Here is a 15688-nt window from a genome sequence, read left to right as displayed (position 1 = left end):
GCTGCTTGCAATTCTGAGTTCTCTTTCCAATTCATTTTCAACTTCACCAAAGTTGTCCTGCTTTTCCCAGGTGTTTTTGCTCTTTCCCTTTCTGCTGCTTCGCTGTAGTCATTAACATGGGAGTCTCTTTCCTCTGGTGGGGCCTTTCCTACTAGTCTAAGGTTACTCCAGATGCCTGTCATCAGATGCACAAACTTTCATTCTTTTGTGCTTAAGGTGGTCCTACATACTGCGATGGCTCGTCCTACAGCTGATCAAACGGCTGAAAGTAGCATTCTTCTCTCATGCCAGGGTCCAGTGACACTGGCCTGAAGTAGCAGTGAAAGCAATGAACAGGGAGAAACTTGGAAGGAGAAGGAGCACGTACAGGGTGGCTTATTAGACTCTAATTTTACCTGGATGCTGTACCCAGGAAATAGAGTGTTATATAAACACAGCCAGTTCCCTGCTTTGTGATATGGTTCCTTACGGGCAAAGGTTCTGAAATACAGGGCAGATCCGCAAACACAGATGCTGAGAGGTTGGCAAAGACAAGCTTTTTTTGTTGATAGAGATCTCTGGCTAATTGGACATGGGATCAGCAAATATTTATTGAACAACAGACTGCCTGAGGCATTGTGCTGTGTCACTGAGAGGGATTCACTACGGACTCATATTCTCCTCCTTCTTCAGGAAACAAATATCCTCATTTCCCATGACTCACATCAAATGCAAGAATGAACATGTAGACCAGTGTTGGCTCAATTTGGGGTGTGAGGACCAAGAATTCATCCTTTACAGGCGGTTTAACAAGGTATTTAAACCCTAAACCATCAATATGAGAAGCCCTGGGAGGATCATGTCACCTGGTTCACCAGCAAAGCTGTTTGCTTACAGATTTAGCCTTAGTGGCCAGGATTTTCATACCCAAAAGTGAAAGAGTTGGCTTGATCCAAATCAATCTCAAATATACAAATTTGTTACAGTTCACAAAGGTTACAAATTCTGACTTATTCGTTCAAACAGTTCTTTTAATCCTGGGGTGACTCAAACATGACAGTTCAGAGGACCAAATAGAGATAACTGTTTAAGCTCTTAGGAAGCTCCCAACAATGAACAGCAAGGCAGGGACTCTGTTCTGTGTCACCTGGGTAGCCTGGTACCTAACACATAACTGACCCTTAATACTTAGTGGTGAATATTTTGTTGCATTAAATGCTAAAGTGACCATTCTAATAGATAAAATAACTTTGAGATGCATAAAACAGCAATGATGGTCTGTTACAAAATAGTATATATTCAGTGATATACTATATATATACTATATACCTGTTACAAAATAGTATATACTCAGTGATCCCAGATTGAGCTAGAGGAAAGACAAGGAAAATGTCTAGGCCTGTGTCCATCTGTCTGTGTGTCCATTTATTTATATTTCTGTGCCCTGGGGTGTCATTCTGAATCTTTCTCATTCAAAAGCCCCAGTGTTGAAAGGCAATCCAGAAACTTATTTTGAACAGAGGTCGATATAATAAAACTCTCACTATGACTTGGATGATATTTTATTTTCAAGTTAAATAGTAAGGTATTTCCATCTTTATATCTCTCTACCTGGTAAACGGAGTTGTATTTTCATCTGAAACTTTTCCTTAAGTCAGGGAAAGTAGTAGTACTTAAGCACTACTCCCTTGCCTCTGCTCAAAGTCATACGAAGCCGGCATATTTTTCAGTTGACATCACCAGAAAAATGCTGGGAGTGAAGAAAACCTTTAAGGAAGAAGACGTTTGGTTTCATTAGTTTGCTATCCCATGAGACTAACTGGTTCACCTCAGTTTCCGTGAGACCTAAGTGAGGAAGTGGCAGGAATTAGACGACGGGAGAAATTAATTATTCATAGTTCGTGGGTGCACAGGGAACTGCTTTTCCTCCCACCCTCTTTGCTCATGACACGTGACAAATTTGTCTGTTTTCAGTTAAAGGAAACCCAAACAGAAGATAAAGACATAGAGATCAATAGAACAAAATAGAAAGTCCAGAAACTGCCTCACACAAACATAGTCATTTGATCTTTGATAAAAGTGTAAACACAGTTCGGTGGAGGGAAGATATTTCTTTCCACTAACGTGTGCTGGGCAAGTTGGTCATCGATAGGAAAAGAAATAAACCTTGATATAAAGTTCATGCCTTACATAAAGATTAACTCAAAATGGATCATAGGTCTAAATGAAAAGCATAAGCTAATCCTTGTGATCTGGGGTTAGGCCAAGAGTTCTTAGGAATGACACCAAATAGCTTATCTATGTAAAAAAATCGATAAACTAGACTTCATAAATTTAAAAGCTTTTGTTCTTCCAAAGATACTGTCATGAGAATGAAGAGACAAGATATGGACTAGGAGGATATATTTGAAAACTACATACCCGACAAAGGACTTGTATCCAGAATATGTAAAGCACACTCAAATTCAATGATAAGAGAACAAGACAACTTTAAAAAAAAAAAGGAAAGGACTTGAATAGACATTTCACAAAGAGAGTATAAGGATGGCAAATAAACATGTGAAAAGACAGTATCACAAAACATTGGAGAAATGCAAATTAAAAACAGGAATAGATGCAATTATTTACATACTTATTTGAACAACTAAAATGAAAAAGTGCTGTCAATATGTAGTGCTGACAAGTATTTGAAGCAACTGCAACTCTCATACATTTCTGATGGGAATGGAAAATGGTTTGGTAATTGCTTATGAAGTTACAAATACATATTTGACCCCCAGCAATTCCACTCCTAGGTATATAGCCTAAAGAAATAAAAACCTGGTTTACACAAGAACATACACATGAATGTTCACAGCACTGTTGCTTGTGATAGTCAAAATTTGGACCCCACCCCAAAGCTTTTCAGGGGGTGAATTGATCAACTGTGGTACATCCACACCATAGAATAATATACAACAAGAAAAAGGAACAAACTATTGATACCCACAGCTCGGATCAATCTTAAATACACTGTGCTGAGTGAGAAAATCCAACTTCAAAAACATATTGTATAATCCCATTAATTTAGCTTCTTGCAATGCAGGAGACCTGGGTTCAATCCCTAGGAAGATTCCTTGGAAGATCCCCTGGAGAAGGGAATGGCTACCCACTCCAGTGTTGTTGCCTGGAGAATCCCCATGGACAGAGGAGCCTGGCAGGCTACAGTCCATGGGGTTGCAAAGAACCAGACACGACTGAGCTACTAACACTTTCACTTTTCATTAATTTGGAAAAAAATTCTTGAAAAAATTCTTCTAAAAAATTCTTGAAAAAAGATCAGGTTATACTGGTAGAAAACACATTAGTGTTTGTCAGGGGGTTGAGGTGAGGTGAGGGCATGACTATCAACAGATGGAATGAGGGAGCTTTTAGGGATGGTCTGGTTTGTGTTATGATTTTGGTGGCGTTTTCATGAATCTGTATATACGTTGAAATCCTAGAACTTTTCAGTAGGAAAAAAGTGTTACTATAGGTTATTTTTAAAGTAAAGAAACCCAAGGATATTGATTATAATGAAAACATAATCAAGTTACTAGGTCCTCACAGATAATATTTTCTGTTATTTTATTGGAAAATATAAGTATTATGAAATCAAATAGTGTCCTTAAAAAATTTTTTTAGAGCAATTTTAGGTTCACAGAAAAACTGAGGGAAAGGTAAAGATTTCCCATATATTCCCTCCCCCGACATATACATAGCCTCGCCCATTATCAACCTCTGCCACCAGAGTAGGACATTGGTCACAGCTGATGAATATATGCTGTCATGTCATTGTCACCCAAGTCCTAGTTTACAATATGGTTGACATTGTTGTACATTTATGGGTTTGGATGAATGTATACATCATTGCAATATTGTACAAAGTATTTTCACTATCTTAAAAATAGTCTGTGTTCTGTCTCTTCATCCCTCCTCCATCACCCTTCCCCTAACTCCCAGCAACTACTCTTCTTTTTTGCTGTCTCCATAGTTTTGCCCTTTCCGGAATGTCATATCAGTTCAGTTCAGTCACTCAGTCTTGTCTGGCTCTTTGCAACCCCATGGACTGCAGCACGCCAGGCCTCCCTGTTCATCACCAAGTCCCGGAGCTTACTCAAACTCATGTCCATCGAGTCAGTGAAGCCATCCAACAATCTCATTCTCTGTTGTCCCCTGCTCCTCCTGCCTTCAATCTGGCCCAGCATCAGGGTTTTTTCTAGCGAGTCAGTTCTCCACATCAGGTAGCCAAAGTATTGGAGCTTCAGCTTAAGCATCAGTCCTTCAATGAATATTCAGGACTGATTTCCTTTAGGATAGACTGGTTGGATCTCTTTGCAGTACGAGAGATTGTCAAGAGTCTTCTCCAACACCACAGCTCAAAAGCATCAATTCTTCAGAGCTCAGCTTTCTTTATAGTCCACCTCTTACATCCACACATGACTACTGGAAAAACCATATCTTTGACCAGATGGACCTTTGTTGGCAAAGTAGTGTCTGCTTTTTAATATGTTGTCTACGTTGATCATAGCTTTTCTTCCAAGGAGCAAGTGTCTTTTAATTTCATGGCTGCAGTTACCATCTGAAGTGATTTTGGAGCCCCCCCAAAATAAAGTCTCTCACTGTTTTCATTGTTTCCCCATCTATTTGCCATGAAGTGATGGGACTGGATGCCATGATCTTCGTTTTCTGAATGTTGAGTTTTAAGTCAACTTTTCCACTCTTCTCTTTCACTTTCATCAAGAGGCTCTTTAGTTCTTCTTTGCTTTCTTCCATAAGGGTGGTGTCATCTGCATATCTGAGCTTATTGATATTTCTCCCAGCAATGTTGATTTCAGCTTGTGCTCCTTCCATCCCGGCATTTTGCATGATGCACAGTGCATATAAGTTAAATAAGTAAGGTGACAATATGCAGCCTTGACAATATGCAAATCTCCTTTCCCGATTTGGAACCAGTCTGTTGTTCCATGTCCAGTTCTAACTGCTGCTTCTTGAACTGCATACAGATTTCTCAGGAGGCAGGTCAGGTGGTCTGGTATTCCCATCTCTTGAAGAATTTTCCACGGTTTGTTGTGATCCACAAAGTCAAAGGCTTTGGCGTAGTCAATAAAGTAGAAGTAGATGTTTTTCTGGAACTCTCTTGCTTTTTCAATGATCCAACAGATATTGGCAATTTGATCTATGGTTCCTCTGCCTTTTCTAAATCCAGCTTGAACATCTTGAAATTCATGGTTCACGTACTGTTGAACCCTGGCTTGGAGAATTTTGAGCATCACTTTGCTAGCGTGTGAGGTGAGTGCAATTATGCGGTAGTTTGAGCAATCTGAAGACTAGAGATCTCTTCAAAAATGTCATGTAGTTGGAATCACACAGTGTATAGCCTTTTTAGATTGGCTTCTTTACTTAGTAATATCCATTTAAGTTCGTTTTCTTGGCTTGATAGCTCATTTCTTTTTGCTGCTAAATAATATTCCAGTGTCTATACATGCCACAGTTTATTTATCTGTCACATACTGAAAGATATCCTGATTGCTTCCAAACTTTGGAAATTATGAATAGAGCTGCTACAAGCATCCAGTTACAGATTTTTATGTATGTGACTTTTCAACCCCTTTGGGTAAATACCAAGGAGGACAATTGTTAGAGCTGACTCATTGGAAAAGACACTGATGCTGGGAAAGATTAAGGGCAGGAGAAGGGGACAACAGGATGAGATGGTTGGATGGCATCACCGACTCGGTGGACATGAGTTTGAGCAAGCTCTGGGAGACCATGAAGGACAAGGAAGCCTGGCATACCACAGTCCATGGGGTCGCAAAGAGTTGGACACCACTGGGCGACTGAACGAAACCAACAAATGACAAGGATATATTTAGTTTTGTAAGAGCCCATCAAACTGGCTTCCAAAGGCATTGTACCGTTTTGTATTTCCACCAGCGATGACTGTGAATTCCTGCTGGCCAATCCTCTCCAGCATTCTGGGCTGTCAGTGTTTCAGATTTTACCCATTCTCATAGGTGTGTAGTGGCATTTCACTGTTTGCTTTTCTCTTCTGCAAATCACATATTTCACTTAATATATTGTTTTATGGACAATACTCCATGGGAGCATACATAGAATTTCATCTCTTTCTACTAACTGGACAATATTGTATTGAATAATCACAATTTCATCAATCCGTGTCATAATTAAAACAACTTTGCAAAACACAATATTTATACTTATATATTGATTCAAGTGGGATGAAACTCCTAGATCTAGAATTACTGTTTCCAAAGGAACACACGTTTATAGACTGGACAGGTCATGCCACATTGCCACCTCAAACCAGAGGAGACGCATCTATTCAGGTAATGATGAACAGCCCACTGTTTTCCTCCTGTTTTCCACAGGTATGGCATATTAACCAGGTTAGATTTTAATCCATCTGAGAGTCAAGACTTGTTATATATTTGTAAATTTCCTGACTAATGGGGTTAAGAACTTAACATGTTTTCCTTATTCAAGTTCTTTGAGCGTGACACAGCTGTTGGTATGCACTGCCTATTCCCCCCACCGCTTTGTACGCGTCATAGCACTCTGCTCTTAAATGACATATTAATTCATAGGCGTGATTTTCTGCCAGTTGTCTATTACATCTTTTTGGCCCCTTCTGCCGTGCCAAAGATGATTTAAATCTTTGTATGTGCTGGCTTACTGTCTTCATGTCTTCCGGGGCTCCATGTCCTATTCAGTAAAGCCTTTCTCCTTTCTGTGTTTGCCTTGCATATATTTCATAATTAGAGCTGCTAAATTGGAAGGAATGATGCTGAAGCTGAAACTCCAGTACTTTGGCCACCTCATGGGAAGAGTTGACTCACTGGAAAAGACTGATGTTGGGAGGGATTGGGGGCAGGAGGAGAAGGGGACGACAGAGGATGACATGGCTGGATGGCATCACCGACTCGATGGACATGAGTCTGAGTGAACTCCGGGAGTTGGTGATGGACAGGGAGGCCTGGCGTGCTGCGATTCATGGGGATGCAAAAGAGTCGGACACGACTGAGCGACTGAACTGAACTGAACTGAACTGAACTAAAATACCATTGTCTCGTATTTCTATGTCACATCTAGGCATGCTTTCTTTCTTTCTTTCTTTTTTTTTTTTTGGAGAGAAGATAACTGACTGTTAAAACATCATTTCCCCAATGATGAAAAACTCAGCATATGTTGTTGTTTAGTCACTAAGGCTTGTCTGATTCTTTGGGACCCCATGGACTGTAGCAGTTAAGCTCCTCTGTCCATGTGATTCTCCAGGCAAGGATACTGGAGTAGGTTGCCATTTCCTTTTCCAGGCATCATTGTTTTCATTTGCATTTCCCTGATGACTTATAAGGTGGAGCATCTTCTCATATGCTTATTTGCCATGTGTATGGCAGTGGTGAGGTTAATTGTTAAGGTCTTTGGTACATTTTCTAATTGTGGGTTTTGTTTTCTTTTTCTTAAGTTTTAAGAGTTCTTTGTATATTTTGGGTAGTAGTCTTTTACCAGATATGTCTTTGGCAAATATTTTCTCCCAGTCTGTGGACTGTTTTCTTATTCACTTGACATTGTTTATAATAGTACAGAAGTTTTAACTTTTACATAAAGTCCAACTTATTCTTTAATTCTTACATAGATGATGCCTTTGGTATTCTATGTAAAAAGTCATCACCACACCCAAAGTCATCCAGGTTTTCTCTTGTTATGTTTTAGGATTTTATAGTGTGTTTATATGTAGGTCTATTATCCATTTTGAGGTAGTTTTTGTGAAGAGTGTATGCTCTAGATTTTTTTTCTCATGTGCATGCCAGTTGTCCCAGCATTACTTGTTGAAGAGATTGTATTTCATTGTATTGCCTTTGCTCTGTTGTTAAAGATCAATGACTATACTTATAGGGGTCTATTTCTGGATTCTCCATCATGTTCCACCCACCTATTTGTCTATTCTTTTGCCAGTACTACACTGTCTTGATTACTGTCACTCTACAGTAAGTTATGAAGTCAAGTTTTGTCAGTCCTCCAACTTTGCTCTCCTTCAACATTATTAATATGCTCTGTGATTAAATTTGTGGTCATAGAGTTGTTCATAATATTTCTTTATTATCCTTTTAATGTTCATAGGAACTAGAGTGATATACCCTCTTTCATGCTTTTCTTCTCTTTCATTCTGATATTATTAATTTCTATCCTCTCTCTTTTTTTCATAGTCTGGCAAGGGGTTTATCAATTTGTCTTTTCAAAGAATCAGTTTTATTTTTGCCAATTTTCTCTACTGATTTCCAGTTTTCAATTTCATTTATTTCTGCTCTAATTCTTTTTTTCCATTTATTTTTTTATTGAAGGATAATTGCTTTACAGAATTTTGCTGTTTTCTGTCAAACTTCAACATGAATCAGTCATAGGTATACATATATCACCTCCCTTTTGAATCTCTGTTCCATCTCCCTCCCCATCCCACCCCTCTAGGTTGATACAGAGCCCCTGTTTGAGTTTCCTGAAAGTGAAAGTGAAGTTGTGTCCGACTCTTTGTGACCCCATGAACTTTAGACCACCAGGCTCCTCCATCCACGGGATTCTCCAGGCAAGAGTACTGGAGTGGGTTGCCATTTCCTTCTCCAGGGGATCTTCCCGACCCAGGGATCGAACCCAGGTCTCCCACATTGTAGGCAGACGCTTTTACCATCTGAGCCACCAGGGAAGTCCATACAGCAAATTCCCACTGGCTATCTGTTTTACATATGGTAATGTAAGTTTCCATGTTACTTTCTCCATGCATCTCACCCTCTCCTCCCCTCTCCCCATGTCCATGAGTCTATTCTCTATATCTATTTCTCCACTGCTGCCCCATAAATAAGTTCTTCAGTACCATTCTTCTAGATTCCATATATATGTGTTAGAATATGATATTTATCTTTCTCTTTCTGACTCACTTCACTCTGTATAATAGGTTCTAGGTTCATCCACCTCACCAGAACTGACTCAAATGTGTTCCTTTTTATGGCTGAGTAATATTCTATTGTGTATACGTACCACAACTTCTTTATCCATTTGTCTGTTGATGGACATCTAGGTTGCTTCCATGCTCTAGCTATTGTAAATAGTGCTGCAACGAACAATGGGATACTTGTGTCTGTTTCTATTTTGGTTCCCTCAGGGTATATGTTTTGGAGTGGGATTGCTGGGTCATATGGTGGTTTTATTTCTGGTTTTTAAAGGAATCTCCATACCCTTTTCCATAGTGGCTGTATCAGTTTACATTCCCACCAACAGTGTTCCCTTTTCTCCACACCCTCTCCAGCATTTACTGTTTGTAGACTTTTTGATGACAGCCATTCTGACTGGTGTGAGGTGATCTCTCATTGTAGTTTTGATTTGCATTTCTCTAATAATGAGCGATGTTGAGCATCTTTTCATGTGTTTGTTAGCCAACTATATGTCTTCTTTGAAGAAATGTCTATTTTAGTCTTTTTCCCACTTTTTGATTGGGTTGTTTGTTTTTCTGGCATTGAGTTGTATGAGCGGTATATTTTAGAAATTAATCCTTTGTCAGTTGTTTTATTTGCTACTATTTTCTCCCATTCTGAGGGTTGTCTTTTCACCTTGCTTATAGTTTCCTTTGCTGGGCAAAAGCTTTCAAGCTTATTCAGGTCCCATTGTTTACTTTTGTTTTTATTTCCATTGCTCTAGGAGATGGATCATAAAGGATCTTGCTTTGATTTATGTCATCGAGTGTTCTGCCTATGTTTTCCTCTAAGTTTTATAGTTTCCAGTCTTAAATTTAGGTCTTTAATCCATTTTGAGTTTATCTTTGTTTATGGTGTCAGGTCCATGAATCAAGGCAAATTGGAAGTGGTCAAACAGGAGATGGCCAGAGTGAACATCGACATTCTAGGAATCAGCAAACTAAAATGGACTGGAATGGGTGAATTTAACTCAGATGACCATTATATCTACTACTGCGGGCAGGAATCCCTCAGAAGCAATGGAGTAGCTATCATGGTCAACAAAAGAGTCTGAAATGCAGTACTTGGATGCAATCTGAAAATGACAGAATGATCTCTGTTCGTCTCCAAGGCAAACCATTCAATATCATGGTAATCCAAGTCTATGCCTCAACCAGTAATGCTGAAGAAGCTGAAGTTGAACGGTTCTATGAAGACCTACAAGACCTTTTAGAACTAACACCTAAAAAGGATGTCCTTTTCATTATAGGGGACCGGAATGCAAAAGTAGGAAGTCAAGAAACACCTGGAGTAACAGACAAATGTGGCCTTGGAATGTGGAATGAAGCAGGGCAAAGACTAACAGAGTTTTGCCAAGAAAATGCACTGGTCATAGCAAACACCCTCTTCCAATAACACAAGAGAAGGCTCTACACATGGATATCACAAGCTGGTCAACACCAAAATCAGAGTGATTATATTCTTTGCAGCCAAAGATGGAGAAGCTCTATACAGTCAACAAAAACAAGACCAGGAGCTGACTGTGGCTCAGATCATGAACTCCTTATTACCAAATTCAGACTTAAATTAAAGAAAGTAGGGAAAACCACTAGACCATTCAGGTATGACCTAAATCAAATCCCTTATGATTATACAGTGGAAGTGAGAAATAGGGCCTAGATCTGATAGATAGAGTGCCTGATGAACTATGGAATGAGGTTCGTGACATTGTACAGGAGACAGGGATCAAGACCATCCCCATGGAAAAGAAATGCAAAAAATCAAAATGGCTGTCTGGGAGGCCTTACAAATAGCTGTGAAAAGAAGAGAAGCGAAAAACAAAGGAGAAAAGGAAAGATATAAGCATCTGAATGCAGAATTCCAAAGAGATAAGAAGAGATAAGAAAGCCTTCCTCGGTGATCAATGCAAAGAAATAGAGGAAAACAACAGAATGGGAAAGACTAGAGATCTCTTCAGGAAAATTAGAGATACCAAGGGAACATTTCATGCAAAGATGGGCTCGATAAAGGACAGAAATGGTATGGACCTAACAGAAGCAGAAGATATTAAGAAGAGGTGGCAAGAATACACAGAAGAACTATACAAAAAAGATCTTCACGACCCGGATAATCATGATCGTGTGATTACTCATCTAGAGCCAGACATCCTGGAATGTGAAATCAAGTGAGCCTTAGAAAGCATCACTATGAACAAAGCTAGTGGAGGTGATGGAATTCCAGTTGAGCTATTTCAAACCTTGAAATATGATGCTGTGAAAGTGCTGCACTCACTATGCCAGCACATTTGGAAAACTCAGCAGTGGCCACAGGACTGGAAAAGGTCAGTTTTCATTCCAATCCCAAAGAAAGGCAATGCCAAAGAATGCTCAAACTACCGCACAGTTGCACTCATCTCACATGCTAGTAAAGAAATGCTCAAAATTCTCCAAGCCAGGCTTCAGCAATACGTGAACCATGAAATTCCTGATGTTCAAGCTGGTTTTAGAAAAGGCAGAGGGACCAGAGATCAAATTGCCAACATCTGCTGGATCATGGAAAAAGCAAGAAAGTTCCAGAAAAACATCTATTTCTGTTTTATTGACTATGCCAAAGCCTTTGACTGTGTGGATCACAATGAACTGTGGAAAATTCTTCAAGAGATGGGAATCCCAGACCACGTGACCTGCCACTTGAGAAATCTGTATGCAGGTCAGGAAGCAACAGTTAGAACTGGACATGGAACAACAGACTGGTTCCAAATAGGAAAAGGAGTAGGTCAAGGCGGTATATTGTCACCCTGCTTATTTAACTTATATGCAGAGTACACCATGAGAAATGCTGGACTGGAAGAAACACAAGCTGGAATCTAGATTGCTGGGAGAAATATCAATAACCTCAGATACGCAGATGACACCACCCTTATGGCAGAAAGTGAAGAGGAACTAAAAAGCCTCTTGATGAAAGTGAAAGAGGAGAGTGAAAAAGTTGGCTTAAAGCTCAACATTCAGAAAACAAAGATCATGGCATCCGGTCCCATCATTTCATGGGAAATAGATGGGGAAACAGTGGAAACATTGTCAGACTTTACGCTCCAAAATCACTGCAGATGGTGACTGCAGCCATGAAATTAAAAGAGGTTTACTCCTTGGAAGAAAAGTTATGATCAACCTAGATAGCATATTCAAAAGCAGAGACATTACTTTGCCGACTAAGTCCGTCTAGTCAAGGCTATGGTCTTTCCAGTGGTCATGTATGGATGTGAGAGTTGGACTGTGAAGAAGGCTGAGCGCCAAAGAATTGATGGTTTTGAACTGTGGTGTTGGAGAAGACTCTGGACTGCAAGGAGATCCAACCAGTCCATTCTGAAGGAGATCAGCCCTGGGATTTCTTTGGAAGGAATGATGCTGAAGCTGAAACTCCAGTACTTTGGCCACCTCAAGCAAAGAGTTGACTCATTGGAAAAGACTCTGCTTCTGGAAGGGATTGGGGGCAGGAGGAGAAGGGTATGACAGAGGATGAGATGGCCGGATGGCATCACTGACTTGATGGACATGAATCTGAGTGAACTCTGGGAGTTGGTGATAGACAGGGAGGCCTGGCGTGCTGTGATTCATGGGGTCGCAAAGAGTCAGACACAACTGAGCGACTGAACTGAACTAGCTGAACTGATGGTGTTAGGAAGTGTTCTAATTTCATTCTTTTACATGTAGCTGTTCAGTTTTCCCAGCACCATTTTGAAGAGGCTGTCTTTGCCCCCATTGTGTATTCTTGTCTCCTTTGTCAAAAATAAGGTACCCATAAGTGTGTGGAGTTATTTCTGGGCTTTCTCTCTTGTTCCATCAGTCTATATTTCTGTTTTTGTGCCAGTACCATACTGTCTTGATGACTGTAGCTTTGTAGTATAACCTGAAGTCTGGAAGGGTGATTCCTCCAGCTCCATCGTTTTTTTCTCAAGACTGCTTTGGCTATTTGGGTTTTTTTCTGTTTCCATATGAATTGTGAAATTTTTTTCTTCTATTTCTGTGGAAAATGCCATTGGTAATTTGATAGGGATCTCATTGAACTTGTAGATTGCATTTGGTAGTATAGTGATTTTCACAATATTGATTCTTCCTACCCAGGAACATGGAATATCTCTCCATCTGTTTAGGTCATCTTTGATTTCTTTCATTAGTTTCCTATAATTTTCTGTGTACAGTTCTTTTGTCTCCTTATGTGTTTATTCCTAGATATTTAACTCTTTTTGTTGCAATGGTGAATGAGATTGATTCCTTAATTTCTTTCTGATTTTTCATTGTTAGTATATAGAAATGCAAGTGATTTCTGTGTATTGATTTTGTATCTTGCAACTTTGCTAAATTCACTGATTAGTTCTAGTAATTTTCTGATACTATATTTAGGGTTTTCTATGTATAGTATCATGTCATCTGCAAAGAGTGAGAGGTTTACTTCTTCTTTTCTGATCTGGATTCCTTTTATTTCTTTTTCTTCTCTGATTGCTGTAGCTAGGACTTCCAAAACTATGTTGAATAATAGTGGTGAAAGTGGACACCCTTGTCTTGTTCCTGATCTTAGGGGGAATGCTTTCAGTTTTTCACCATTGAGAATAATGTTTTCTGTAGGCTTATGATATATGGCCTTTGCTGTGTTGAGGTAGGTTCCTTCTAGGCCCATATTTTGAAGAGTTTTAATCATAAATGGGTGCTGAATTTTGTCAAAGGCTTTTTCTGCAACTATTGAGATTATCATATAACTTCTAATCTTTCAATTTGTTAATATGGTGTATCACATTGATTGATTTGTATAGATTGAAGAATCATTACATTCCTGGAATAAACCCAAGTAGATCATGGTGTATGAGCTTTTTGACATGTTGCTGAATTCTATTTGCTAAAATTTTGTTGTGGATTTTGGATCTATGTTCATCAATGATATTGGCCTATAGTTTTCTTTCTTTGTATTGTCTTTGTCTGGTTTTGGTATCAGGGCGATAGTGGTCTCATAGAGTGAGTTTGGAAGTGTTCCTTCCTCTGCAGTTTTTTGAAAGAATTTTAGAAGGATAGGCATTAGCCCTTCTCTAAGTGTTTGCTAGAACTCTGTGAAACCATCTGGTCCTGGGCTTTTGTTTTTGGGAGATTTTTTTATCACAGTGTCAATTTCAGTGCTTGTAATTGGGTTGTTCATAAGTTCTATTTCTTCTTGGTTCAATCTTGGAAGATTGAACTTTTCAAAGAATCTGTCTATTTCTTCCAGGTTATCCATTTTATTGCCATATAGTGGTTCACAATATTCTCTCATAACCCTTTGTATTTCTACATTGTCTGTTGTAACCTCTCCTTTTTCATTTCTAATTTTGTTGATTCTCTCTTTTTTTCTTGATGAGTCAGGCTAAAGGCTTGTCAATTTTATCTTCTCAAAGAAACAGCTTTTAGTTTCATTAATTTTTCCTATTGTTTCCTTCATTTCTTTTTCATTTATTTCTGCTCGGATCTTTATGATTTCTTTCCTTCTGCTAATTTGGGGTGGGGGTGGTTTGTTCTTCTTTTTCCAGTTGTTTTAGGTGTAAAGTTAGGTTGTCTACTTGGTGTTTTTCTTGTTTCTAGAGGTAGGATTGTATTGCTGTAAACTTCCCTCTTAGAACTGCTCAAATCCCAAAGATTTTGAGTTGTCATGTTTTGTCATTTGTTTCTAGAAATGTTTTTATTTCCCTTTTGACTTCCTCAGTAACCTGTTGATTATTTAGAAACATGTTGCTTTATCTCCATATATTTAATCTCTTACAGTTTTTTTTTCTTGTAACTGATATCTAGTCTAATAGGGTTGTGGTCAGACAACATGCTTGATATGATTTCAATTTTCTTAAATTTACTGAGGTTTGATTTGTGACCCAAGATGTGGTCTATCCTGGAGAATATTCCATTTGCACTTAAGAACGAGGTGTATTCTTCTGCATTTGGATGGAATGTCCTGAAGATATCAATGAGATCCATCTCATCCAATGTATCATCTAAGACTTGTATTTTCTTATTAATTTTCTGTTTTGATGATCTATCCATTGGTGTGAGTGGGGGTGTTAAAGTCTCTTACTAATATTGTGTTACTGTCAATTTCTCCTTTTATGTCTGTTAGTGTCTGTCTTATGTTCTGAGGTGCTCCTATGTTGGTTGCATAGATATTTACAATTGTTATACCTTCCTTACATGCAGAGTACATCATGAGAAACACTGGGCTGGAAGAAACACAAGCTGGAATCAAGACTGCCGGGAGAAATATCAATAACCTCAGATATGCAGATGACATCACCCTTATGGCAGAAAGTGAAGAGGAACTAAAAGCCTCTTGATGAAAGTGAAAGAGGAGAGTGAAAAAGTTGGCTTAAAGCTCAACATTCAGAAAACGAAGATCATGGCGTCTGGTCCCATCATTTCATGGGAAATAGATGGGGAAACAGTGGAAACATTGTCCACTCCAAAATCACTGCAGATGGTGACTGCAGCCATGAAATTAAAAGATGCTTACTGCTTAGAAGAAAAGTTATGATCAACCTAGATAGCATATTCAAAAGCAGAGACATTACTTTGCTGACTAAGGTCTGTCTAGTCAAGGCTATGGTCTTTCCAGTGGTCATGTATGGATGTGAGAGTTGGACTGTGAAGAAAGCTGAGCACAGAAGAATTGATGCTTTTGAACTGTGGTGTTGGAGAAGACTCTTGAGAGTCCCTTGGACT

At 39.0% G+C, this 15688-nt stretch overlaps 1 protein-coding gene across 4 annotated transcripts in view; it reads right to left on the bottom strand.

The window, feature by feature from the left end:
- MAB21L3 (mab-21 like 3) overlaps window positions 1-15688 on the bottom strand; it is a 94231-nt gene that overhangs the window by 56284 nt on the left and 22259 nt on the right. The gene's annotated exons all lie outside the window — the stretch shown is intronic.

Source organism: Ovis aries, chromosome 1, assembly GCF_016772045.2.
Source record: "Ovis aries strain OAR_USU_Benz2616 breed Rambouillet chromosome 1, ARS-UI_Ramb_v3.0, whole genome shotgun sequence".
NCBI classification, from domain to species: Eukaryota; Metazoa; Chordata; class Mammalia; order Artiodactyla; family Bovidae; genus Ovis; species Ovis aries.
The sequence above is the reverse complement of the archived record's forward strand: the minus strand, read 5'-3'. Positions and strand labels throughout refer to the sequence as shown.